A 26,000-nucleotide genomic window follows, 5' to 3' on the forward strand; every position below is an offset into this window, starting at 1 on the left:
AAGTTGGAAGTTGCCACACAAACTGTGGGAGGCTAATTAGTTCAGATGATCTATTATCAGCAGGAGAAAAAAACTTTTGTAGTGATAATCAAGATGGCCCATTTAGACAGTTGACAAGAAGGTGTGAGGATACTTAACTTAGGGAAAAGCTTCAAAAACAGACTCCAACGACAAACTGCTGAGCTTGAATTAATATGCAAACTAGATACCATTAACTTGGGTTTGAATAGAGACTGGAGTGGCCGGGTCATTAAACATACTGAATTTATTCAATAAATAACTTTTCCTTATTCACTTTCTCCACACCACTCGTGATTTTGTAGACCTCTATCATATCCCCCTTAGTCTTCTCTTTTCCAAGCTGAAAAGTCCTAGCCTCTTTAATCTCTCCTCATATAGGACCCTTTCCAAACACCTAATCATTTTAGTTGCCCTTTTCTGAACCTTTTCTAATGCTAGTATATCTTTTTTGAGATGAGGGGACCACATCTGTATGCAGTATTCAAGATCTGGGCATACCATGGATTTATATAAGGGCAATAAGATATTCTCCGTCTTATTCTCTATCCCTTTTTTAATGATTCCTAACATCCCGTTTGATTTTTTGACTGCCGCTGCACACTGCGTGGACGTCTTCAGAGAACTATCCACGATGACTCCAAGATCCTTCTCCTGATCAATTGTAGCTAAATGAGCCCCCATCATATTGTATGTATAGTTGGGGTTATTTTTTCCAATGTGCATTACTTTACATTTGTCCACATTAAATGTCATTTGCCATTTTGTTGCCCAATCACTTAGTTTTGTGAGATCTTTTTGAAGCTCTTCACAGTCTGCTTTGGTCTTAACTATCTAGAGCAGTTTAGTATTATCTGCAAACTTTGCCACCTCACTGTTTACCCCTTTCTCCAGATCATTTATGAATAAGTTGAATAGGATTGGTCCTAGGACTGACCCTTGGGGAACACTACTAGTTATCCCTCTCCATTCTGAAAATATACCATTTATACCCTTTGTTCCCTGTCTTTTAACCAGTTCTCAATCCATGAAAGGATCTTCCTTCCTATCCCATGACAACTTAATATACGTAAGAGCCTTTGGTGAGGGACCTTGTCAAAGGCTTTCTGGAAATCTAAGTACACTATGTCCACTGGATCCCCCTTGTCCACATGTTTGTTGACCCCCTCAAAGAACTCTAATAAATTAGTAAGACATGATCTCCCTTTACAGAAACCATGTTGACTTTTGCCCAACAATTTATGTTCTTCTATGTGTCTGACAATTTTATTCTTTACTATTGTTTCATCTGATTTGCCCGGTACTGACGTTAGACTTACCGATCTTTAATTGTCAGGATCACCTCTAGAGCCCTTCTTAGATATTGGCGTTACATTAGCTATCTTCCAGTCATTGGGTACAGAAGCTGATTTAAAGGACAGGTTACAAACCATAGTTAATAGTTCCACAATTTCACATTTGAGTTCTTTCAGAACTCTTGGGTGAATGCCATCTGGTCCCAGTGACTTGTTACTGTTAAATTTCTCAGTTAATTCCAAAACCATCCTTCCTGTATAGGCTCCCCCTATCCCAAAAGTTTCCCCAGTTCCTAATATATCTAAACCCCTGCTCTCTACACCATCATCTCATCCATGCATTGAGACTCTGAAGCTCTGCCTGCCCACCTGGCCCTGCGCATGGAACTGGAAGCATTTCTGAGAATGCCACCATAGAGGTCCTGGATTTCAATCTCTTACCTAGCAGCCTAAATTTGGCCTCCAGGATGTCTCTCCTACCCTTCCCTACGTGATTGGTAACTACATGTACCATGACCACCGGCTCCTCCCCAGCACTACACATAAGTCTATCTAGATGCCTCAAGAGATCCACAACCTTCGCACCGGGCAGGCAAGTCACCATATGTTTCTCCCGGTCATCACAAACCTAGCTATCTATGTTTCTAATGATCGAATCTCCCAGTACTAACACCTGCCTTTTCCTAATGACTGGAGTTCCCTCCCCCGGAGAGGTAACCTCAGTGCGAGAGGATACCCCAACATCATCTGGAAGGAGGGTCCCAACTATGGGAAGGTGTCCCTCTGTTCCCATTAACTGCTCACCTTTCCTGAGCCTTTCATTCTCCTTAACAGTGAAGGGGCTGTCTGACCGGAGGTGGGACAAATCTACAGTGTCCCAGAAAGCCTCATCAACATACCTCTCTGTCTCCCTTAGCTCCTTCAGTTCCACCACCCTGGCCTCCAAAGCCCATATACGGTCTCTGAGTTTGCTATTGTACACAGTTTGTATTCATAGAATAATAGAATATCAGGGTTGGAAGGGACCTCAGGAGATCAGCTAGTCCAACCCCCTGCTCAAAGCAGGACCAACCCCAACTAAATCATCCCAGCCAGGGCTTTGTCAAGCCTGACCTTAAAAACCTCAAAGGAAGGAGATTCCATCACTTCCCTAGGTAACACATTCCAGTGCTTCACCGCCCTTCTAGTGAAAAAGTTTTTCCTAATATCCAACCTAAACCTCCCCCACTGCAACTTGAGACCATTACTCCTTGTTCTGTCATCTGCTACCACTGAGAACAGTCTAGAGCCATCCTCTTTGGAACCCCCTTTCAGGTAGTTGAAAGCAGCTATCAAATCCCCCCTCACTCTTCTCTTCCGAAGACTAAACAATCCCAGTTCCCTCAGCCTCTCCTCATAAGTCATGTGCTCTAGACCCCTAATCATTTTTGTTGCCCTCTGCTGGACGCCTTCCAATTTTTCCACATCCTTCTTGCAGTGTGGGGTCCAAAACTGGACACAGTACTCCAGATAAGGCCTCACCAATGTTGAATAGAGGGGAACGATCACGTCCCTCGATCTGCTGGTAATGCCCCTACTTATACAGCCCAAAATGCTGTTAGCCTTCCTGGCAAAAAGGGCACACTGTTGACTCATACCTAGCTTCTCATCCACTGTAACCCCTAGGTCCTTTTCTGCAGAACTGCTGCCTAGCCATTCGGTCCCTAGTCTGTAGCGGTGCATGGGATTCTTCCATCCTAAGTGCAGGACTCTGCACTTGTCCTTGTTGAACCTCATCAGATTTCTTTTGGCCCAATCCTCTAATTTCTCTAGGTCCCTATGTATCCTATCCCTACCCTCCAGCGTATCTACCACTCCTCCCAGTTTAGTGTCATCTGCAAACTTGCTGAGGGTGCAGTCCACGCCATCCTCCAAATCATTAATGAAGATATTGAACACAACCGGCCTCAGGACCGACCCTTGGGGCACTCCACTTGATACCAGCTGCCAACTAGACATGGAGCCATTGATCACTACCCATTGAGCCCGACGATCTAGCCAGCTTTCTATCCACCTTATAGTCCATTCATCCAGCCCATACTTCTTTAACTTGCTGGCAAGAATACTGTGCAAGACTGTATCAAAAGCTTTGCTAAAGTCAAGGAATAACACATCCACTGCTTTCCCCTCATCCACAGAGCCAGTTATCTTGTCATAGAAGGCAGTTAGATTAGTCAGGCATGGCTTGCCCTTGGTGAATCCATGCTGACTGTTCCTGATCTCTTTCCTGTCCTCTAAGTGCTTCAGAATTGATTCCTTGAGGACCCACTCCATGATTTTTCCAGGGACTGAGGTGAGGCTGATTGGCCTGTAGTTCCCCGGATCCTCCTCCTTCCCTTTTTTAAAGATGGGCACTACATTCGCCTTTTTCCAGCCGTCCAGGACCTCCCCCGATCGCCAAGAGTTTTCAAAGATAATGGCCTGTCAAGGTTCCTTCCCCACTCTGAACTCTAGGGTACAGATAAGGGGACCTGCATGAAAAACCCCCTAAGCTTATTTTTACCAGCTTAGGTTAAACTTCCCCAAGGTACAAAGTATTTTACCTTTTGTCCCCGAACTTTATTGCTGCCACCACCAAGCGTCTAACAAATATAACCGGGAAAGAGCCCACTTGGAAACGGCTTTCCCCCTAAAATCCCCCCAAGCCCTACACCCCCTTTCTTGGGGAAGGCTTGATGAAAATCCTCACCAATTTGCATAGGTGAACACAGACCCAAACCCTTGGGTCTTAAGAACAATGAAAAAGCAATCAGGTTCTTAAAAGAAGAATTTTAATTGAAGAAAAAGTAAAAGAATCACCTCTGTAAAATCAGGATGGTAAATACCTTACAGGGTAGTCAGATTCAAAAGATAGAGAATCCCTCTAGGCAAAACCTTAAGTTACAGAAAGACACAAAAACCAGAATATACATTCCATTCAGCACAACTTATTTTATCAGCCATTTAAACAAAACATAATCTAACGCATATCTAACTAGATTGCTTCTTAACCCTTTACAGGAGTTCTGACCTGCATTCCTGCTTTGGTCCCAGCAAAAGCAACACACAGACAGAGAGAACCCTTTGTTTTTCCCCCCCTCTAGCTTTGAAAGTATCTTGTCTCCTCATTGGTCATTTTGGTCATGTGCCAGCGAGGTTATCTTTAGCTTCTTAAGCCTTTACAGGTGAAAGGGTTTTTTCCTCTGGCCAGGAGGGAGTTAAAGGTGGTTAGCCTTCCCTTTATATTTATGACATGGCCAATGGCTCTGCAATCACATCCGCCAACTCCTTTAGCACTTTCGGATGCAGCGCATCCGGCCCCATGGACTTATGCTCGTCCAGCTTTTCTAAATAGTCCCGAACCACTTCTTTCTCCACAGAGGGCTGGTCACCTCCTCCCCATGCTGTGCTTCCCAGTGCAGTAGTCTGGGAGCTGACCTTGTTCATGAAGACAGAGGCAAAAAAAGCATTGAGTACATTAGCTTTTTCCACATCCTCTGTCGCTAGCTTGCCTCCCTCATTCAGTAAGGGGCCCACACTTTCCTTGGCTTTCTTCTTGTTGCTAAAATACCTGAAGAAACCCTTCTTGTTACTCTTAAAATCCCTTGCTAGCTGCAACTCCAAGAGTGATTTGGCCTTCCTGATTTCACTCCTGCATGCCTCAGCAATATCTTTAGACTCCTCCACGGTCATTTGTCCAATTTTCCATTTCTTGTAAGCTTCTTTTTTGTGTTTAAGATCAGCAAGGATTTCACTGTTAAGCCAAGCAGGTCACCTGCCATATTTACTATTCTTTCTACACATCTGGATGGTTTGTTCCTGTAACCTCAATAAGAATTCTTTATAATACAGCCAGCTCTCCTGAACTCCTTTTCCCGTCATGTTATTCTCCCAGGGGATCCTGCCCATCAGTTCCCTGAGGGAGTCAAAGTCTGCTTTTCTGAAGTCCAGGGTCCGTATTCTGCTGCTTTCCTTTCTTCCTTGTGTCAGGATCCTGAACTTGACCATCTCATGGTCACTGCCTCCCAGGTTCCCATCCACTTTAGCTTCCCCTACTAATTCTTCCCGCTTTGTGAGCAGCAGGTCAAGAAGAGCTCTGCCCCTAGTTGGTTCCTCCAGGATTTGCACCAGGGAATTGTCCCCTACACTTTCCAAAAACTTCTTGGATTGTCTGTGCACCGCTGTATTGCTCTCCCAGCAAGATATCAGGGTGATTGAAGTCTCCCATGAGAACCAGGGCCTGCGATCTAGTATCTTCTGTTAGTTGCCAGAAGAAAGCCTCGTCCACCTCATCCCCCTGGTCTGGTGGTCTACACCAGACTACCACCATGACATCACCCTTGTTGCTCACCCAGTTCCTGGGGTAATCCTTGTGCTTATGTGCATTTCCTCAATGAGCCATTAACATTGTTTGCCTTTTTACTGTTGTTCCTGAAAGGCTGCTTTTGGGTGTTCTCAACTTCACTACATGTTTCAGTAACACATACATAGCCAAACTTCATAACTTCACATACTTCTCATACGGCAATAACACATACAATCCAATGCAATATTAATGTCTTGCAGATCAATACTTTTATAATGATACATCACAAGGCATACTTTGTACAAAACATATCCTAATTACATGACAGTGTTGAATAAGGGAGTGCCCTGGCACATACCCCTCTTCCTGGGTGTGTATCGTTTACCATCAGTCAGGACGGCTTTGGGAGCGATATGTCTCACGGCTATCTCCTCCTTGGATGGATTCCCTCTGTCTCCAGCAGTCCCTGGGTGGAGTGACCTTCTTCCCCTTCACTGCCTCTTCCTGTAGTAAGTTTCGCCCTTTTAAACTCCTCCCCTCCAGGCTGAGCAAACTGTGCAGATGTGTCTCGTTGGCATAGAACAGCCCCAGAGGAGCTCATTAGCCTCCCTCATTCCAGGGTGAGGGTGTGTCCCTTCTCAATTACCTTAACTCTTCATTTTTTGGTTTTCAGAGGGGTTATCAGGGGTGCATGGAACAGGGATCTCCTGCCTAGTGGCTACCGTTCAATGGGGCGACAGCCCTGCCTGGTGGCTGCCGTTCAATGGGATGACAGCCCTGCCCGGTGGCTATAGCTCAATGGGATGGCAGCCCCACCTAGTGGCTATAGTGCATTGGCAGCTCCAGTCCTGCCCACTAGTCATGGTGCAGTCAGAGTAGGGGAACCCGGGCCCACCCTACCCCACTAAATTCCGACCCAGGTCTCTATGAGACTGGTTTGGCTGCTCACCTGTCTCTGGATGGTGTCAGCCTCCAGTCAGCTTCCCTGGGCCAATTCCTCCTCCAGTCCATATCCCATCCAGCCATTGCCTGTCTCTGGTGAATGTCACCTTCTGAACTTCCAGCCCTTATCCCAGATGCTGGCTGCTGTGGTTCCCCTGCTCACTGAGGGCTCAGCTCCAGAGCTCCCAGGGTATGTCTTCCTCCCTGGCTTGCCAGCCCCAGACAGAGCTGCGTGGCTGGTTTTTAAACCCCACCTCCAGCCTGAGCATGATCACCAAGGGCGTAGGGGCAGGGCCTCCTTAATCCATAATTATTCCTTAACCCCCACTTGGCACATGAGGGGTTTATACACGCCGTCACAAGAGGTTTGAGTATAGCTGAACTTGAAGTTTTGGCAGGGCACAAGATACCACAAGGTGCAGCCAACCAACCTCAATTCTACATTAACAAAGTGCAAGGTCATGCATTTAGGGACTATTAACAAGAACTTCTGCTATAAGACATGAGTTCATCCGCTGAGAACTACAGAGGATAGAGACCTGAGTATATTAGTCGATCACAGAATGTCTATGGGCAACCAACCTGATGCAGCTGTAAAAAAGACAGATATAATCCTTGGATGTATCAGGCGAGGTATTTCCAGTAGCAATAGGGAAGTATTAATGTCATTGTACAAGGCACTGGTAAGCCTTCATCTGGAATACTGTGTACAGTTTCAGTCACCTATGATCAAGAAAGATTAATTCAAACTGGAACAGGTCCAGAGAAGAAGTACTAGTCCTATGTCTTATGTTCCTAAATTTCTTGCTCCTGCTGGTTGCCTCTAAGGGTCAAGAAGGAATTTTTTTCCTTCCAATGTGCAGATTCCTTCCTCTGAAGCATCAGAAATGGTCAAGGCTTGACATGGGATACTGGACAGGGTGGGGCAGTGCTCTGAAGTGGTACTGAGAATTCTCTCTCAGATGCTTGGCTGGTGGGTCTTGCTCAGGGTCAAACCCTTCTTGAGGCTGGGAATGAATTTTCCCCCAGATCAGATTGGCAGGGATCTTGAGGGGAAGGGGTCTGGCTTTCTTCTGCAGCATATACATGGGTCATTTACAAGGATAATCTGGGCACGTTTCACCAAATCAATTCCCTGCCATGTCTGAGGCCTCAGGCATTAGTGCACTTCTGTTTCTTCTATGTTCTGCTTGTGGAAAACTATTTTTAGTCTCATCAGATATGTAATACTTTTGTCTAATCCAGATTATTGAGCTCAATAATGGGGTAATGGGTGGAGTTTAGTGACCCGTGATGTGTAGGAGGTCAAACTAAATGATCTTGTGGTTCCTTCTAGCCTTAAACTCAATAATTCTGTGATTCTAAAAGAAGAAATATTGGCCATCTGCTTCATTCCCCGAATATTGTCTATCCTGTTAATTGACTAAAGCAGGATTTCTGTGGAATAAAAAGTATATAATCATGTAACTAAAGCTGTGCATGGAAAACCTTAATTCTAGCATTTCTTAACTGTTGAGTACTTGACTTTTCAACCCTACTATTGTTTGAATGTAGAATTTTGTATAATATTGTATACATCTTATTAATATTTTATTGATATATGGTAAGAAATACATGAGATAATGCTGTAATAGGCCATATCTCACATATTACACCCTGTCCTTATTCTGGCAAAAGCCTGACTACCTGCAAAGGGAGTTTGCCTCAGTGAGGACAAAGGGCCTGCAACTTTTCTCCTTGTGAAATGATAACAGCAAAAGAAACAGTTGAATTCAAGAGAGGGACTTTCTATCTCACAGGATACAATGTTAGATCTCAAACAGATTTGTTAAGAAAATCATAAAAAAATTAAACAGTATATAGTCTGTTCAGATTCTGTAAATATAGACAATGAGTTAATGTTAGTATTCAGTATATACAGTATTTATTAAATTGTCCCCTTTTAATTATCTCTTTAATCTTATAGAATCATAGAATCATAGAATATCAGGGTTGGAAGGGACCTCAGGAGGTCATCTAGTCCAACCCCCTGCTCAAAGCAGGACCAATCCCCAGCTAAATCATCCCAGCCAGGGCTTTGTCAAGCCTGACCTTAAAAACCTCAAAGGAAGGAGATTCCATCACTTCCCTAGGTAACACATTCCAGTGTTTCACCACCCTCCTAGTGAAAAAGTTTTTCCTAATATCCAACCTAAACCTCCCCCACTGCAACTTGAGACCATTACTCCTTGTTCTGTCATCAGCTACCTCTGAGAACAGTCTAGATCCATCCTCTTTGGAACCCCCTTTCAGGTAGTTGAAAGCAGCTATCAAATCCCCCCACATTCTTCTCTTCTGCAGACTAAACAATCCCAGTTCCCTCAGCCTCTCCTCATAAGTCATGCGTTCCAGTCCCCTAATCATTTTTGTTGCCCTCCGCTGGACGCTTTCCAATTTTTCCACATCCTTCTTATAGTGTGGGGCCCAAAACTGGACACAGTACTCCAGATGAGGCCTCACCAATGTCGAATAGAGGGGAACGATCACGTCCCTCCATCTGCTGGCAATGCCCCTACATATACATCCCAAAATGCCATTGGCCTTCTTGGCAACAAGGGCACACTGTTGACTCATATCCAGCTTCTCGTCCACTGTAACCCCTATGTTCTTTTCTGCAGAACTGCTGCCTAGCCATTCGGTCCCTAGTCTGTAGCGGTGCATGGGATTCTTCCGTCCTAAGTGCAGGACTCTGCTCTTGTCCTTGTTGAACGTCATCAGATTTCTTTTGGCCCAATCCTCTAATTTGTCTAGGGCCCTCTGGATCCTATCCCTACCCTCCAGCATATCTACTTCTCCTCCCAGTTTAGTGTCATCTGCAAACTTGCTGAGGGTGCAATCCACACCATCCTCCAGATCATTTATGAAGATATTGAACAAAACTGGCCCCAGGACCGGCCCTTGGGGCACTCCACTTGATACCGGCTGCCAACTAGACATGGAGCCATTGATCACTACCCGTTCAGCCCGACAATCTAGCCAACTTTTTATCCACCTTACAGTCCATTCATCCTGCCCATACTTCTTTAACTTGCTGGCAAGAATACTGCTAAAGTCAAAGGAACAACACGTCCACCGCTTTCCCCTCATCCACAGAGCCAGTTATCTCATCATAGAAGGCAATTAGATTAGTCAGGCATGGCTTGCCCTTGGTGAACCCGTGCTGACTGTTCCTGATCACTTTCCTCTCCTCTAAGTGTGTCAGAATTGATTCCTTGAGGACCTGTTCCATGATTTTTCCAGGGACTGAGGTGAGGCTGACTGGCCTGTAGTTCCCAGGATCCTCCTTCTTCCCTTTTTTAAAGATGGGCACTACATTAGCCTTTTTCCAATCGTCCGGGACTTCCCCCGATTGCCATGAGTTTTCAAAGATAATGGCCAATGGCTCTGCAATCACAGCCGCCAACTCCTTTAGCACTCTCGGATGCAGCGCGTCCGGCCCCATGGACTTGTGCTCGTCCAGCTTTTCTAAATAGTCCCGAACCACTTCTTTCTCCACAGAGGGCTGGTCACCTCCTCTCCATGCTGTGCTGCCCAGTGTAGTAGTCTGGGAGCTGACCTCGTTTGTGAAGACAGAGGCAAAAAAAGCATTGAGTACATTAGCTTTTTCCACATCCTCTGTCACTAGGTTGCCTCCCTTGTTCAGTAAGGGGCCCACTGTTTCCTTGACTTTCTTCTTGTTGCTAACACACCTGAAGAAACCCTTCTTGTTATTGTCTTAATCTTCTGTATAAACAGAGGAATATAGAGTATAAATAGGGAGGAAGTCTCACCTCTGTGTATGGCATTGATGAGACCATTACTGGAATTTGAAAAACTAGTAAGGGTTCAAAGAAAACATCGGAAAAATCTGTTTTACAGTGAGACACTTCAAAAGCTCAATTTGTTTAGTTATTCTGAGAGAAAGTTAAGAGGTGATTTGATTACAGTCTGTAAGTACCTGCCTGGGGAAAAGATTTCTTCAATCTTGCAGACAGAGGCATAACGTGACCCAATGGCTGGAAGTTGAAGGTAGACAAATTCAGACTACAAGTAAGGCACAAAGCTTTAACTGGAACCATTTACCCAGGGATATGGTGGATTCTCCATCTCTTGAAATCTTTCACTCAAGGCTGGATGTCTCTTTCTAAAAGATCAGCCCCAGCTCAGCCAGAAGTAATTGGCTTGAAGCAGGAATCACTGAGTGAAGTTCTCTGCCCTGCATTATGCAAAAGATCAGACTAGTTGATCAGAATGGTCTCTTCAAACATCATCTATGAATCTAGATTATTTTTTTCTATCTCTGCATATAGAAATCTTTTCAGGCATCTAATCATGTTTCTTGATCTTCTGTGGACATTTTTATTTCAGCACTATCCTTTTTGAGCTGGAATATACATTAAAACAAACTCCCAAACCCTGCAGTAAGGCCCTGTGTTCACCACACTCCTCCCTTTTCCTGCAACTGTATGGAAAAGTGTGAGCAGGAATGGTGTAATTTAGGGGCAGGAGAGGCTAGAGCCCCAGCAATAGAAATCCTGAGAGGATAGATTCAGGTTTCCGTGCCCCTCCCCCCACCATGTTTTCTTCCCCAACAATACCTCACAGAGGTGAGAGCAGGACCCAGCTATGTTTGCATCCCCATCTGCATGTGCTGGGAGTGTGGGGTGGAGTCAAGAGCAAGACATGGAGGAGGGGCTGGAGAAGCCACTGCAGTACATGAGATCAGTCTGGCCACAGGGAACAGGTCAGACTCCCTGGCCCAGTCTGGTCCCACTTTCCAGACACTCTGGGTCTTGGTGGAGACATCCAGCCCAGGGGAAGGGCAGAAGCACATTTTCCAACTGCCAAGGTGGGGAGGGAGACGAGACAGGGCACCAGTGCCTGAGTGGAGGACAGGAGTGCTTTGGAACACAGGGTGCCAAACCACCGAGGAACTCCTATAAGAACTACCAGGATGCCCCTTTCCAGCCTAGAGCCAGCTGCCCCTATTTCTTCCCCTGAGCCTTAAGAGCTCCCTCCACTCCCACTCCTATCCCTCCACCCTGAACTCACAGGGAAGCTTCTGCTCCTGTGTGTGGGAACAGCCCAACTGAGCCAAATGGGGATTTGGAGGATACATACAGCATTTTACATTTCACATACAATATGGAAGACAGCAAATCCAGATCAAAGGTGGAATGCACCCCAAAGTGCCACTCCCCACAACACAAGCACACACACACACACGAATCATAGAATCATAGAGATCTTGGGCTGGAAGGGACCTTGAGAGGTCACCAACTCCAGCCCCCTGCACTGAGGCAGGACAAAGTAATCCTAGATCATCCCTGACAGGTGTTTGGCCAACCTGTTCTTAAAAACTTCCAGTGACAGGGATTCCACAGCCTCCCTTGGAAGCCTATTCCAGAGCTTAACTATCCTTTTTGTTAGAAAGTTTTTCTAATATGTAATAAATCTCCCATGTTCCAGATTAAGCCAATTACTTCTTGTTCTACCTTCAGTGGACACAGAGAACAACTGATCACGGTCGTCTTTATGACAGCCCTTAATATTAGAAGACTTATCATATCCTCTCTTAGGTCTCCTTTTCTCTATACAACATCTCCAGTTTTTTTAACCTCTCCTCACAGATCAGGTTTTCTAAATCTTCTTTCATTTTTGTTGGTCTTCTGTGGCCTCTCTCCAATTTGTCCACAAGTCTCCTAAAGTCTGGTGCCCAGAACTGGACATAGTACTCCAGACCTCACCAGTGCTGAGAGCAAGACCAACACCTCGCATGTTTATATACCACACTCCTGCTAGCATACCCCAGGCTGATATTAGCCTTTTTTGCAACGGCATCACATTGTTGGCTCGTATTGAATTGGTGATCCCCTCCAGATCCCTTTCGGCAGCCCTGCTGCCTTGCCAATTAGTTCCCATTTTGCAGTTTTCCTCCCTACCCTCTAAGGGTCCCCAATGTGCCACTGTCATGCGCAGTTATCAAAAGCTGAGAACAAGCAGTCTCTGCTCATTTATTTTCTTTCCCCAGTTTCAACCTGTGCAAGGCTCCCAGTGATGCTGTGTCAAGTGACCTTGTTTAGGAATGGCTCTGCGTCAGTAATGTATAATCCTGGGCTGCCATTTCCAGGGGGCTAGCTGGATTGCAAGAGCTGACATCATGTCAGGAGACATCCCTCACTCCTGGCTGGAAATTATGCTGAGTCTTTAGAAGCACCAGCCTGCAGAGCAAAGAATGAACCAAGTCACTGCTGAAAGGGTTTGCAATGCAGAGAGTGTAACATGCTCCCTTGTGCCTCCATAATGGACTTCTGGTGCAATATTTGGGATTCATTAAGGCAGACACCAGCCTCTTTTAGCAGGACTCAGAACAAGCCCTCTTCAGTTCAGCTGCCCATACCAAAGAGATTTTGCTGATTTTTGTATCCTTATGTGAGCTTGGATTTGAATTGTAAAATCTGGCAATTTCTTCTAAACTATAAATATTTTACTCAAAACAAATATTTTATTATATTACATATTATGCTTAGGAAATGTGACAGAATCATAATCGTATAGTATGAATAATGCTATTTTATAAGAGCATTATAGTATGAACCATCCACTTTCTGGGTTTCATGATATTGTCTAATTGCTTGAAAATGGGACTTTTAACAGAATTACCACTAACATACATATGCCCAAAATGAATAAGGATTTCTGAGATTTTCGTATATAATTTTTGCAAGCCAAAAGGCAGAGAGTGTAACAATATGAAAACAACCTGAAATGCCTCTCCTGCCAGGATAATGTGAATGTTTTTAGATGATGGGGAATAAGCCTGTTATATTTAATGTAATGTCTAGTCTAATGTAAATATTAAAAGAAAAAAGACAGTGGGAGACACAGCTACAAAAGCAATGATGCAGCAAAAATCAGTATGGCTTGTTCTTGTTCTTGTGTTATTAGATCGGGAGAACAGCAGCTCCTGATCTCCCCTCTCTAGACCAGTCTGTATTTTATATACATTTATCATGACCTCTCTTATTCATCTCTTTTTAAGGTAACAATACCAATCTTTTCAATCTCTTCATATGAGAGAGTTTTTCCAGGCCCCTTTACAATTCTCATCACTCTTCTCTAAACCCCTCCAATTCTGCAATAGGCTGTTTAAGATTGTCTTACCAGTCCGGCACACAGTATTTCAGGTGAAGCTGCAGCATTCATTTAGATAAGGGTATTAGCATATTCTCTGTGTTACTCTCTATCCCATTCCTTATGTGCCTAACATCTTGTTTGATTTTTTTTACTGCAGCTGCACATTGAGCAGAGGTTTTCATTGAATGTCTGCAGTGATGCCCAGGTCACTTTTTGGATATAGGTAAATTAGAATCCTGTAAGGTGCACGAGTATTTTACATATCTCCCTCCAATACCCATTACTTTGCATTTGTTGACATTGGCAGTGAACAGCTAACAGCTGAGTTTCTTCTCTGAGTGATTGCACATGTGCATTCCACGCTTGGTGTGTGCGCACCCCGCATACAGTTGCTAGAAATTTTTCCATCAATGGTACCCATCAGGGTGGCTGCAGCGCCCCCTGCTGCCTTGCACCGCTAGTACCAGTATAAAGCAGGCAGCTGAACCCCCGCCCCCTCAGTTCCTTCTTACCACCTCTGACAATCGCTGGAGTTTTTCCAGGTGTTCGCAAATTTTCTCAGTGGACATTTTGCTGTATAATGTAAATAGTTAGTTTTAGCGAAGTAATTAGCTAACGGTATATATCACTTTTTTGTCCGATGCCTTGGTCACCAGGCTTCAAGCCTTGCATCTCCTGCAACAAGGCTGTGCCTCTGAGCGACCTGAACTCAAGCCGTTTGAGCTGCCTGGAGGAAGCTCATAGTAGGGACCTTTAAGCCTTGCACAAAGGATCAGGAGGCCTGGCTAAAGTTTCTGCTCATGGAGGATGCCTTGAGACCTCCATCTGAGCCAGGCCAGTCAGACTCATCACCAAGTGCCTCAGTGTGGATAAGGAGCACTCCTCCTACCGTACCACAGTCCCGGCACCAATCACCATCTCCTGTGCCTAGAAAAAGGCATAAGAAGCAGGCTGCTGAAAGGGGGCAATCCACAGCACCGAAGTCTGCCAGGCCTGGGGATCAGAGTAGGGTGCGGTCTACACCAAAGCACTCCTCTGCAGAAGCCAGCACCATTGCCTCTGGCACCTACACAGGAACCGCTGAGTCCAGAGCCAGAAGAGTCTTTCATATCAGCAGCACCGTGCCGTACCAATAGTATCTCGATACCAACCACACCAGAGGCATTTGCGGATGCCAGGATCGTCTCGTGTTGTCGGTACCGGTATCACTGGCAGTGCAAGAGCTGACGTTATTGGTGCCAGTGAACAGAGGTGTACTGGCTGAATCGTTATGATGCTCAGTACTGTGCCAACACCCAGTACCCAGGGTGGTACGCCCTTCCGTACTGTCAAAGGGGAAACCCGCAGTGCTTGCCTTGGTGCTCACCTCTCCACCCCAGCATAGTTCACTGGTGCCATGGGGAATGGCACCCCGTGGTCACTGGAGGAAGACTTGACCTCTTCTGAACCAAAGATTGGGCCTTACTCTTCCCATCCTCAAAGCCGCTCTCACCACTCCTCCAGATGTTTTCACCCTTCTATGGATCCACGCACAGCAGTACCACTGAGCGGTTTGCCAGGATGTTACCGAGGACCTGCACTGGTCCAGTGGCCTTTTGGAACCCACGGGAGTGTCCCCCAGTTTTAAGGGTGTATTCCAGGTGCTCCTATTCGGGGCATTGAAGGATGTACAGCACTTCCCCACTGGACACCATCCAGTCCCAACTCCAATCCCAGGCTCAGTACCAGACTCCAAGAGCTGGCTCAGCGGGATCCTGCTGATGCAGAAAGGGAAGAAGAGCAGCCTGTGCTGACCTCCTCTTTTCTCCTCCCCAGACAAGGCAGTTTCATGAGAGGGCATGTTGCCTCTACAAGATGACTATAAGGCTCACCAAGAGTTGTTAAAGAGGTTGGCCTTGAATCTGGGCCTACAGTTCCTCTACACACTTCTCCTGCCCTCCCCCTTGTAGCGTTGCTACCAATGAGAGAGAAAGGCAGGAATATCAGAGCATAACCCTGAAATCAAAGGACTCAAAGAAGTTAGAGGACATCATACCAGTTCCCATGATATCAGACTCTTTTTCTCCTGTATTTGCAAACCACCTTTCCCACCTCCTCAGCGCTTGGTCCCGTATTACCACAGACCATTGGGTGCTGAGCACAGTAGAAGTGGGATACATCCTCCAGTTTATTTCTACCCCTCCTTCCCACCCTCCCTCCCCATCCATCTTCAGAGGCCCCTCCCACAAGAAACTTCTGCACCAGGAGGTTCAATCCCTCCTTCAGGTGCCCGCCATAGAAGAGGTGCCACAGAGGTTAAGGGAAAAGGGTTTCTACTCCTGCTACAGGAGATCTCAGGCCTATTCTCAGGCCTATTCTAGTCCTGCGCCAACTCAACCACTATCTCAAAAAGATACAATTCCGCACGGTCACCTTGGCATCTATTATTCCCTTTCTGGATCCCAGAGACTGGTACACCACACTCCATTTAGGAGATGCCTACTTACATGTGTTGATATACCAAGGACACAGAAGTGTCCTCAGATACGTAGTGAACCATTTATCCTACCAATTCACGGTGCTTCTGTTTGACCTGTCTGCAGCTCCTTGGGCATTCACAAAATGTAATGCCATAGTGGCAGCATTCCTGGGGAGATGGGGGGGCGGGCATGTCTACCTTTATCTGGACAACTGGCTAGTCAAGGGCCAGGCCAGGGCTTAAGGGGTGTCCAGCGTTCCAGTTATTCAGTTGACGTTCAGGGCCCTAGGCTTCTAATAAATGCAGACAACCTCAAGGCCTCTTACCTTCCAGGGATGCAGAATGAACTGGCAGATCACCTGAGCAGGTCTTTCTCCAGTCACAAGTGGTCTCTTCACTCAGATGTAGCCAGAGACATTTTCCTGAACTGTGGGACTATCCAAATAGAGGTGTCTGGGAACAAATACAACATAAAGTGTCACCAATTCTGCTCCCTTCAGGTCCATTGTCCACTTTCCATCACAGCTGCCTTCCTGCTACTCTGGACGGGACAGCTTTGTTATGCTTTTCTCCCGATCCCACTCCTTCACAGAGTGTTACTAAAAATTAAGCAGAACCATGCCTGTGTTATATTAATAGCCCCGGCATGGCTCCACCAACACTGGTTCTCTGCTCTGCTAGACTCTAATCTTGCTCCTGTTACACCCAGATGTGATCTCCCAGGAGCCCAGGTGGCTGCTCCACCCAAACCTAAGCTCCCTTCACTTATTGGCCTGGAAGCTCCATGGCTAAATCCCAGAGAACAGACTTGCTCAGAGCAATTTCACCAGGTCTAAGTACTAGAAAGCCCTCCACCAGGGCCACCTACCTGTCAAAATGGAAGCGATTCTCAGTCTAAGATTCATTCATTGGATATTAGACGGGGTCTAGTATTCTATATAGAGAGGATTAAATCGTTTTGGCGGTCCACCCAACTGTTTGTGGCTGTAGTGGACAGAATGAGAGGTATTCCAATTTGCACTTGTTACATTCAGGCAGGTGTTTCACCATCAAGTAACCTGATTGCTCATTCCACAAGATTGCAAGCAAGCAGTGTTCTTGGTGCCGTTCCGTATTCACAGCATTTGCAAAGCAGCAACCTGGTCACTGGTGCACAAATTCTCCTCCTATTATGCCATCACCAGCTACTCTAGGAACAAAGCTAAATTCAGTCGGGCTATGTTATGATCTGGGTGTACATGAACTCTGATCCTTCTGCCTAAATCACTGCTTAGGAATCACCAGAAGTAGAATGCATCTGTGCCATGACTTGAAGAAGAAAAAATGGTTACTGACCTTTTGTAACTGTTGTTCTTCAAGATGTGTTGCACATGTATATTCCATGACCCGCCCTCCTACCCTTCTGCATCGGAGTTTCCATAAAGAAGGAACTGAGGGGGTGTAGGATCAGCTGGGCACTTTCTACCAGCACTAGCATTGTGCAGCAGAAGAGGGCACTCAAGCCATCCCGACGGGTATCACTGAAGAGAAAATTTCCAGTGACTGCACAGGGTGCTCACACACCAAGAGTGGAATGTACGTGTGCAACACATCTTGAAGAACAACAGTTACAAAAGATCAATAACCAATTTTTCTGTGGGAGTTTGTAAGGGGGATTTTGGGTGGGGAGGGTTTTTCCATCCTTCCCTTTCTTTTTTTCTAGGAATAGGATCTAGGAAGAAGGTGGTCGGATGCAGAAGCTGTGGGATGCATATCATTCTTGAGGGGGTATCTGATGGAAGATACGTACACATGAAATGTCGCCTGACAGAGCTCATGGCAAAAAAAATTCATGCATTAGAGATGCAGCTGGAGACAATGATGGAATTCAGGTGTGGGTCTGAAAGTGTAATGCAGGAGAAGAGAGGAGGTGGTACAGACAACTCAAGAGTTGCAGATTCCTGCTAAAGAAAGGGTGGAGATGGATGGCAGGAGAGCGATCACTAGATCATTACCTGTTAAGTTCACTCCCTCTGGGACACCTGGCATTGGCCACTATCAGTAGACAGGATACTGGGCTGGATGGACCTTTGGTCTGACCCAGTATGGCCTTTCTTATGTTCTTATGTTTTTAAAGGACCTGGAGCGAGGCCTGCCAGAAAAGGAAAATGATCCGTGGAAGAATGTGATCATGAGGACAAGACAGAGGAGACCAGCTAGTGGTGATGAAATTGAGTTGAGTAACAGGTTTGCTGCACCGGGGATTGAGGAGGTGGAACAGGCAGAAGATGGGGTGGTGAGAAAGAAAAGAAGGGAAGCCAGTACCTGCAGAAGAGATGATGGAGATATACAGGGACCAGAAACTAATGAAAAATAAGGATGATGCACAGGAGTACGCTAGAGACAACATGAAACAGATTTATACCAACACCAGGAAGAGACAGAACTGTGTTATTGGGGACTCCATACTCAGAAGACTCAACAGGTCTGTCACCCGACCAAATCCAGAGAACAGAAGAGTGTGCCATCTGCCAGGAGCCAGGACATGAGGTGGGGACGTGAGGGTGAAGGAGATCCTGATGGGAGCTGGTAAAAATCCACTGATTCTGCTGCATGTGGGGACAAAGGACACTGCTCGATTCCCACTGGAATGGATCAAAGGGGATTACACATCTCTGGGTAATACACTTAAGGAAGTGGAAGGTTGGGTAATTTTCAGTGGAATACTTCTGGTCCCTAGAGAAGGAGGGTGAACACATGACAAGTTAATGAAGATCAAACGATGGCTGAAGGATTGGTGCTATGAGGAAGGTTTTCGGATGATTGACCATTGGGAAACATTTATGAAAAGACGACTTTTCTGAACTGATGGACTGCACTTTAGTACATGGGGTTTTAACCTTCTCGGATCAGGGCTGGCACAACTGATAAGAAGGACTTTAATGTGGGAGATGAGGAGAAAAAGTTGGGAGAAACTCATGAAATCTTCATGCCTGGCTTTAACACACAGGAGCAGGGAAATCAGCTAAAGGAAGATCTAGTAAAGCGATAATGGAACACCACAAGCTAGAAAACTGGGTGAGGTCCAAAGGAAACAACTGAAATGCTTGTATGCAAATGCAAGGAGTGGGCAATAAAATGGTGCAGGAGGTCAGACCAGATAGTATAGGGATTACAGAAACATGGTGGAATAGCTCTCAGGACTGGAATACAGACATTGAAGGGTAGATGCTGTTTAAGAGAGAGAGGAATAATGGTAAAGGTGATGGGGGAGTGTTGACATCAACAAAACAGTAAACTGTAAAGAAACATGAAGTAACAGTGTGGACCATACAGAATCTGTATGGGTCAAAATTAGGTCTCTCAAGCGATTAAAAAAATCAACCGTGATTAATCACACTTAAACAATAATAGAATACCATTTATTTAAATATTTTTGGATGTTTTATACATTTTCAAATATATTGATTTCAATTACAACACAGAATACAAAGTGTACAGTGCTCCCTTTTTATTTATTTTTTATTAAAAGTGTTTGCACTGTAAAAAGACAAAAGAAACAGTATTTTTCAATTCACCCAATAAAAGTACTGTAATGCAATCTCTTTATCATGAAAGTTGAACTTACAAATATAGAATGATGTACAAAAATACTGCACTCAAAAATAAAACAATGTAAAATTTTAGAGCTTGCAAGTCCACTCAGTCCTACTTCTTGTTCAGCCAATTGCTCAGACCAACAAGTTTGTTTACATTTGCAGGAGATAATGCTGCCTGTTTCTTGTTTACAATGTCACCCGAAAATGAGAACAGGTGTTCTCAGGGCACTGCTGTAGCCGACATCGCAAGATATTGTGACGAGTCAGGCCAGATGGCTATAAGAGAGTGGTCGAAGGTAGATACATTAGTTCTGGGTTAAGCAGGTCCCTTTTCCCTGGGTAAGATAACAGGGACTATTCCAGAACACTCAGGAACTTTCTAGAACTAATTAAGGCAGGCAGGCTAATTAGGACACCTGTAGCCAATTGGGAAGCTGCTAGAATTAATTAAGGCTAATCAGGACACCTGGTTTAAAAAGGCTGTCACTCCAGTTAGTGAGGTGTGTGTGTAAGGAGCTGGGAGTGAGAGGACATGCTGCTGGAGGACTGAGGAGTACAAGCGTTAACAGACAACAGGAGGAAGATCCTGTGGTGAGGATAAAGAAGGTGTTGGGAGGAGGCCATGGGGAAGTAGCCCAGGGAGTTGTAGCTGTCACACAGCTGTTCCAGGAGGCACTCTAGACAGCTGCAGTCCACAGGGCCCTGGGCTGGAACCCGGAGTAGAGGGCGGGCCCAGGTTCCCCCCAAATGCTCCCAACTCCAGACCCAACACAGGAGGTTCCATCAGAGGGGAAGGTCTCTGGGCTGTTCCCCAACCCACATGGTGGATCAGCAGAAATCGCGGGGATTGTTCTTACTCTTTTTTTCCCATGTTGGCCAGTGATGAGGTAATCTGAGTGAACGGTGGATTTGAGCCACGAAAGTGGCCAAACTGAGGGCTACTGTGAATCTCTGAGGCGAGCAAAATCCACCAATAAGTGCAGGACCCACCAAGGTAGAGGAGGAACTTTATCACAATATTTATATGCCAGTTGCTCATGCTTCAACTACCATTCCAGGGGACATGCATCCATGTTGATGACGGGTTCTGATTAAAAACCATCCAAAGCAGTGCAGACTGACACATGTTTATTTTCATTATCTGAGTCAGATGTCACCAGCAGAAGGTTGGTTTTCTTTTTTGGTGGTTTGGGTTCTGTAGTTTCTGCATCAGAGTGTTGCTCTCTTAAGACTTCTGAAAGCATGCTCCCTACCTCATCCCTCTCAGATTTTGGAAGGCACTTCAGATTCTTAAATCTTGGGTTGAGTGCTGTAGCTATCTTTAGAAATCTCACAGTGGTACCTTCTCTGAGTTTTGTGAAATCTGCAGTGAAAGTGTTCTTAAAATGAACAACGTGCTGGGTCATCATCCAAGACTGCTATAACATGAAATATATGGCAGAATGTGAGTAAAACAGAGCAGGGGACATACAATTCTTCCCCAAGGAGTTCAGTCACAAATTTAATTAATGCATTATTTTTTTACAAGCGTCTAGGGTGACCAGATTCCCAAATTTTATAGGGACAGTCCCCATTTTGGGGTCTTTTTCTTATATAGTCTTCTATTACCCCCCACCCCCGTCCCGATTTTTCACATTTGCTGTCTGGTCACCCTACGAGTGTCATCAGCATGGAAGCATGTCCTCCGGAATGGCGGCCAAAGCATGAAGGGGCATACGAATGTTTAGCATATCTGGCATGTAAATACCTTGCAATGCCAGCTACAAAAGTGACATGCAAATGCCTGTTCTCACTTTCTGGTGACACTGTAAATAAGAAGAGGGCAGCATTATCTCCTGTAAAATGTAAACAAACTTGTTTGTCTTAGTGATTGGCTGACAAGAAGTAGAACTGAGTGGACTTGTAGCCTCTGAAGTTTTACATTGTTTGTGTTTTGAGTGCAGTTATGTAACAAGAAAAAAATCTACATTTGTAAGTTGCACTTTCATGACAAGTGATTGCACTACAGTACTTGTATGAGGTGAACTGAAAAATACTATTTCTTCTGTTTATCATTTTTACAGTGCAAATATTTGTAATCAAAATATACTTTGATTTCAATTACAACACAGAATACAAGCTACATACGAAAATGTAGAAAAACATCGAAAATATTTAATACATTTCAATTGGTAGTCTCTTGTTTAACAGTGCGATTAAAAACTGCAATTAATCACGATTAATTTTTTAACCGGCGATTAATTTTTTTCAGTTAATCGCGTGAGTTAACTGCAATTAATCGAGAGCCCTAGTCAAAATCCCTTGGGGAAGGATTGTAAAAGAGGTTCAGCTTGGACAGTGTTAGGGGTCTGCTACAGACCCCCACAGTCAGACTCTGCTATGGAGAGAGATCTCTTTAATATTATTAGAAAGACTTCTGGGAAGTGTGTCATAATGGGAGACTTTAACTCTCCAGATATAGACTGGAGAATAAATGTTGCTTAAACTAGTAGGCCCACTTATTCCTGGATGTGATAACAGTTTTCTTCATCAAAGAATCACTGAACCAATACGAGGTGATTCAATTTTAGACTTGGTTTTAGTAAGTGATGAGGACATCATAAGAAGAGCTGGCCATTGGAAATAACCTTAGATTGCCTAATCACGAGTTCTGCTGACAATAGATCATAGAATATCAGGGTTGGAAGGGACCCCAGGAGGTCATCTATTCCAACCCCCTGCTCAAAACAGGACCAATCCCCAATTTTTGCCCCAGATCCCTAAATGGCCCCCTCAAAGATTGAACTCACAACCCTGGGCTTAGTCAATTATGTTTTTTTTATTACAAAAGGGCAGATTTTGGGAAATTAAGGGAATTCGTTAAAGAAGTCAGCTGGACTGGAGAGCTCAAGGACTTAAATGCAGAGGAGATTTGGAAAAAGAAAAGGAATACTTGTGGCACCTTAGAGACTAACCAATTTATTTGAGCATGAGCTTTCGTGAGTTACAGCTCACTTCATCGGATGCTGATTTGGAATTTCTTCAAATCAACTATGCAAAAACTATCCAAAATTTGAATCTCAGGATAGAGGAAAAACTTGTAGAGAAAGACTCCAGACCCAGTTAGATGAATAACCATCTTAAAACGCAAAAAGAAAAGGAGTACTAGTGGCATCTTAGAGACTAGCCAATTTATTTGAGCATAAGATTTCATGAACTACAGCTCACTTCATTTGATGCATTCTGATGAATGCATCCGATGAAGTGAGCTGTAGCTCACAAAAGCTTATGCTCAAATAAATTGGTTAGTCTCTAAGGTGCCACTAGTACTCCTTTTCTTTTTGCGAATACAGACTAACACAGCTGCATACTTCTGAAACCCATCTTAAAAACGGTTATTAGAAGTAAGCAGAGACCTATAGGGAATGGAAAAAAGGCGTTGGTCAGTGAGAAAAACTACATCATGAAGACTAGAAAATGAGGAATAAAGAGAGAATTGCTAAAAGTCAAGATGAATTAGCTCTTGCCAAGGAAATTAAAATAAACAATAAAAGGTTTTAGAGTTATATAAATAAAAGAGAATAAGGATGCATGAGGTTATGCAGCATGGATGGGAAGAAGATTACAGAGAATCTAGGTATAGCTCAGAAATTAAATGAATTACTTTGCTTTAGTTTTCCATAATGATGATAACAGGGAACATGTGCATGAAGGCAATAGGGCTGTTGAAATGAGTATCTAGAATGGAAATTACCATGTCTGAGTGGGAAGAAAGTCTAAGGGTTATGTTTACACTACGAAATTAGGTCGAATTTATAGAAGTCAGTTTTTTAGAAATCGTTTTTATATATTCGAGTGTGTGTGTCCCCACAGAAAATGCTCTAATGCATTAAGTGCATTAACTCGGCAGAGTGCTTCCACAGTACCGAGGCAAAGCGTCGACTTCTGGAGTGTTGCACTGTGGGTTGCTATCCCACAGTTCCCACAGTCTCCGGAAATGAGACTTTTCCTGTCTACCTGGCCAATGCATCTGAGTTGAGAGTGCTGTCCAGAGCGGTCACAATGGAGCACTCTGGGATAGCTCCCGGAGGCTAATACCGTCGAATTGTGTCCACAGTACCCCAAATTCGACCCGGCAAAGGCTGATTTAAGCGCTAATCCACTTGTCAGGGGTGGAGTAAGGAAAGTCGTTTTAAGAGCCCTTAAGTCGAAAAAAAAAGGGCTTCATCGTGCGGACGGGTGCAGGTTTACATCGATTTAACGTTGCTGATTTCGACCTAAAGTCCTACTGTAGACCAGGGCTTAAAGAGTTTAAAGTGCTCAAACTGAGGGGACGGGATAATTTCCATCCCAGAATACTGAAAGAACTGACACATGAGATTGCTAGTCCAGTAGCAAGGATTTTAGTAAATCTATCTATTTGAGGCTAATACCATATGAACTGGAGACTAGTTGATGGTGTACCTATATTTAAGAAAGAGGGGGGAAAGCGATCCGGGAAATTACAGAGCTATTAGTCTGACCTCAGTAGTATGCAGGGTTTAGAGCAAATTGTGAAGGAAGAAAAATTAAATTCATAGAGATAAACAATAAAGGTTATCTCATGCAACATGTGTTTGCCAAAGGTAGATCATGCTAAACTAACCTGATTTCCTTCTTTGAGAAAATAACTAGATAAGAGAAGTGAAGTAAATCTAATATATTTGAACTTCAATAAAGCATTTGCCATGGTACTACATGGGAAATTATTAGTTAAATTACAGAAGATGATGGAATTAGTCCAAGAATTGTAAGGTGGATAAGGAATTGGCTAAAGAAGAGAAGGCAGCTGGTTATACTGAAAGGTGATTTATCAGATTGGAGGGAGGTTACTAGTGAATTTCCTCAAGGATCATTCTTGGGACCAATCTTATTCAATATTTTTATTAATGACCGTGGCACAAAAAGTGGGAGCGCGCTAATGAAATTTGCTGATGATATGAAGTTGGGAGGCATTGTCAAGACAAAAAGAAAAGGAGTACTTGTGGCACCTTAGAGACTAACCAATTTATTTGAGCATAAGCTTTCGTGAGCTACAGCTCACTTCATCGGATGCATACTGTGGAAAGTACAGAAGATCTTTTTATACACACAAACCTTGAAAAAATGGGTGTTTACCACTACAAAAGGTTTTCTTTCCCCCCACACCCCACTCTCCTGTTGGTAATAGCTTATCTAAAGTGATCACTCTCCTTACAATGTGTATGATAATCAAGGTGGGCCATTGATTATCATACACATTGTAAGGAGAGTGATCACTTTAGATAAGCTATTACCAACAGGAGAGTGGGTTGTGGGGGGGGGGGGGGGGGGTGGAGAGAAAACCTGGATTTGTGCTGGAAATAGCCCAACTTGATTATCATGCACATTGTAAGGAGAGTGATCACTTTAGATAAGCTATTACCAGCAGGAGAGTGGGGTGTGGGGGGAAAGAAAACCTTTTGTAGTGGTAAACACCCATTTTTTCATGGTTTGTATGTATAAAAAGATCTTCTGTACTTTCCACAGTATGCATCCGACGAAGTGAGCTGTAGCTCACGAAAGCTTATGCTCAAATAAATTGGTTAGTCTCTAAGGTGCAACAAGGTACCTCCTTTTCTTTTGCGAATACAGACTAACACGGCTGTTACTCTGAAATTGTCAAGACAGAGGAGGATCCGAATATTACACAGGGAAATCTGGATGACCTTGAAGACTGGGACAAATTCAACAGTACAAAGTGCAAGGTCATGCACCTAGAGTGTAATAATAAGAATTTCTTCTACAAGATGGTGGCTCATCAGTTAGAAGCAACAGAGGAGTAGAGAGACCTGGGTGTGCGGGGTTGCTCACAGAATGACTATAAGCCACCAATGTGATGTGGCCATGAAAAAGGCAAATGTGATCCTAGAATGTACCAGGCACTGGTAAGACCTCATCTGGAATACTATGTACAGTTCTGGTCATCCATATTCAAGAAAGATTAATTCAAACTGGAACTGGTGCAGAGAAGAACTACTAGGAGAATTAGGGGACTGGAGGGCCTGTTTTATTAGAGGAGACTGGAAGAGCTTGGCTTGTTTAGTCTGGCAAAAAGAAGGCTGAGGGGATCTGATTGTTCTGTATAAAGCACTAGGGGAGTAAATCTCAGGGAGGATGAAGAGCTATTTAAGCTATAGGACAATGTTGGCACAAGAACAAATGGATATAAACTGGCAATGAACAGTAGCAGG

The 26,000-nt window shown here is 44.4% G+C and overlaps 1 long non-coding RNA gene across 1 annotated transcript; it reads right to left on the reverse strand.

Moving 5' to 3' along the window:
* Positions 1-24,789, reverse strand: LOC122463316. Its single transcript, XR_006286556.1, has 3 exons — positions 24,754-24,789; positions 6,060-6,061; positions 1-137 (listed from the first exon to the last, which is right to left on the reverse strand). It is a non-coding gene; the product is annotated as an uncharacterized LOC122463316 (long non-coding RNA).
* Between the last annotated feature and the right edge of the window lie 1,211 nt (positions 24,790-26,000).

The sequence above is a fragment of the Chelonia mydas genome, chromosome 19 (assembly GCF_015237465.2).
Source record: "Chelonia mydas isolate rCheMyd1 chromosome 19, rCheMyd1.pri.v2, whole genome shotgun sequence".
Lineage (NCBI taxonomy): Eukaryota > Metazoa > Chordata > Testudines > Cheloniidae > Chelonia > Chelonia mydas.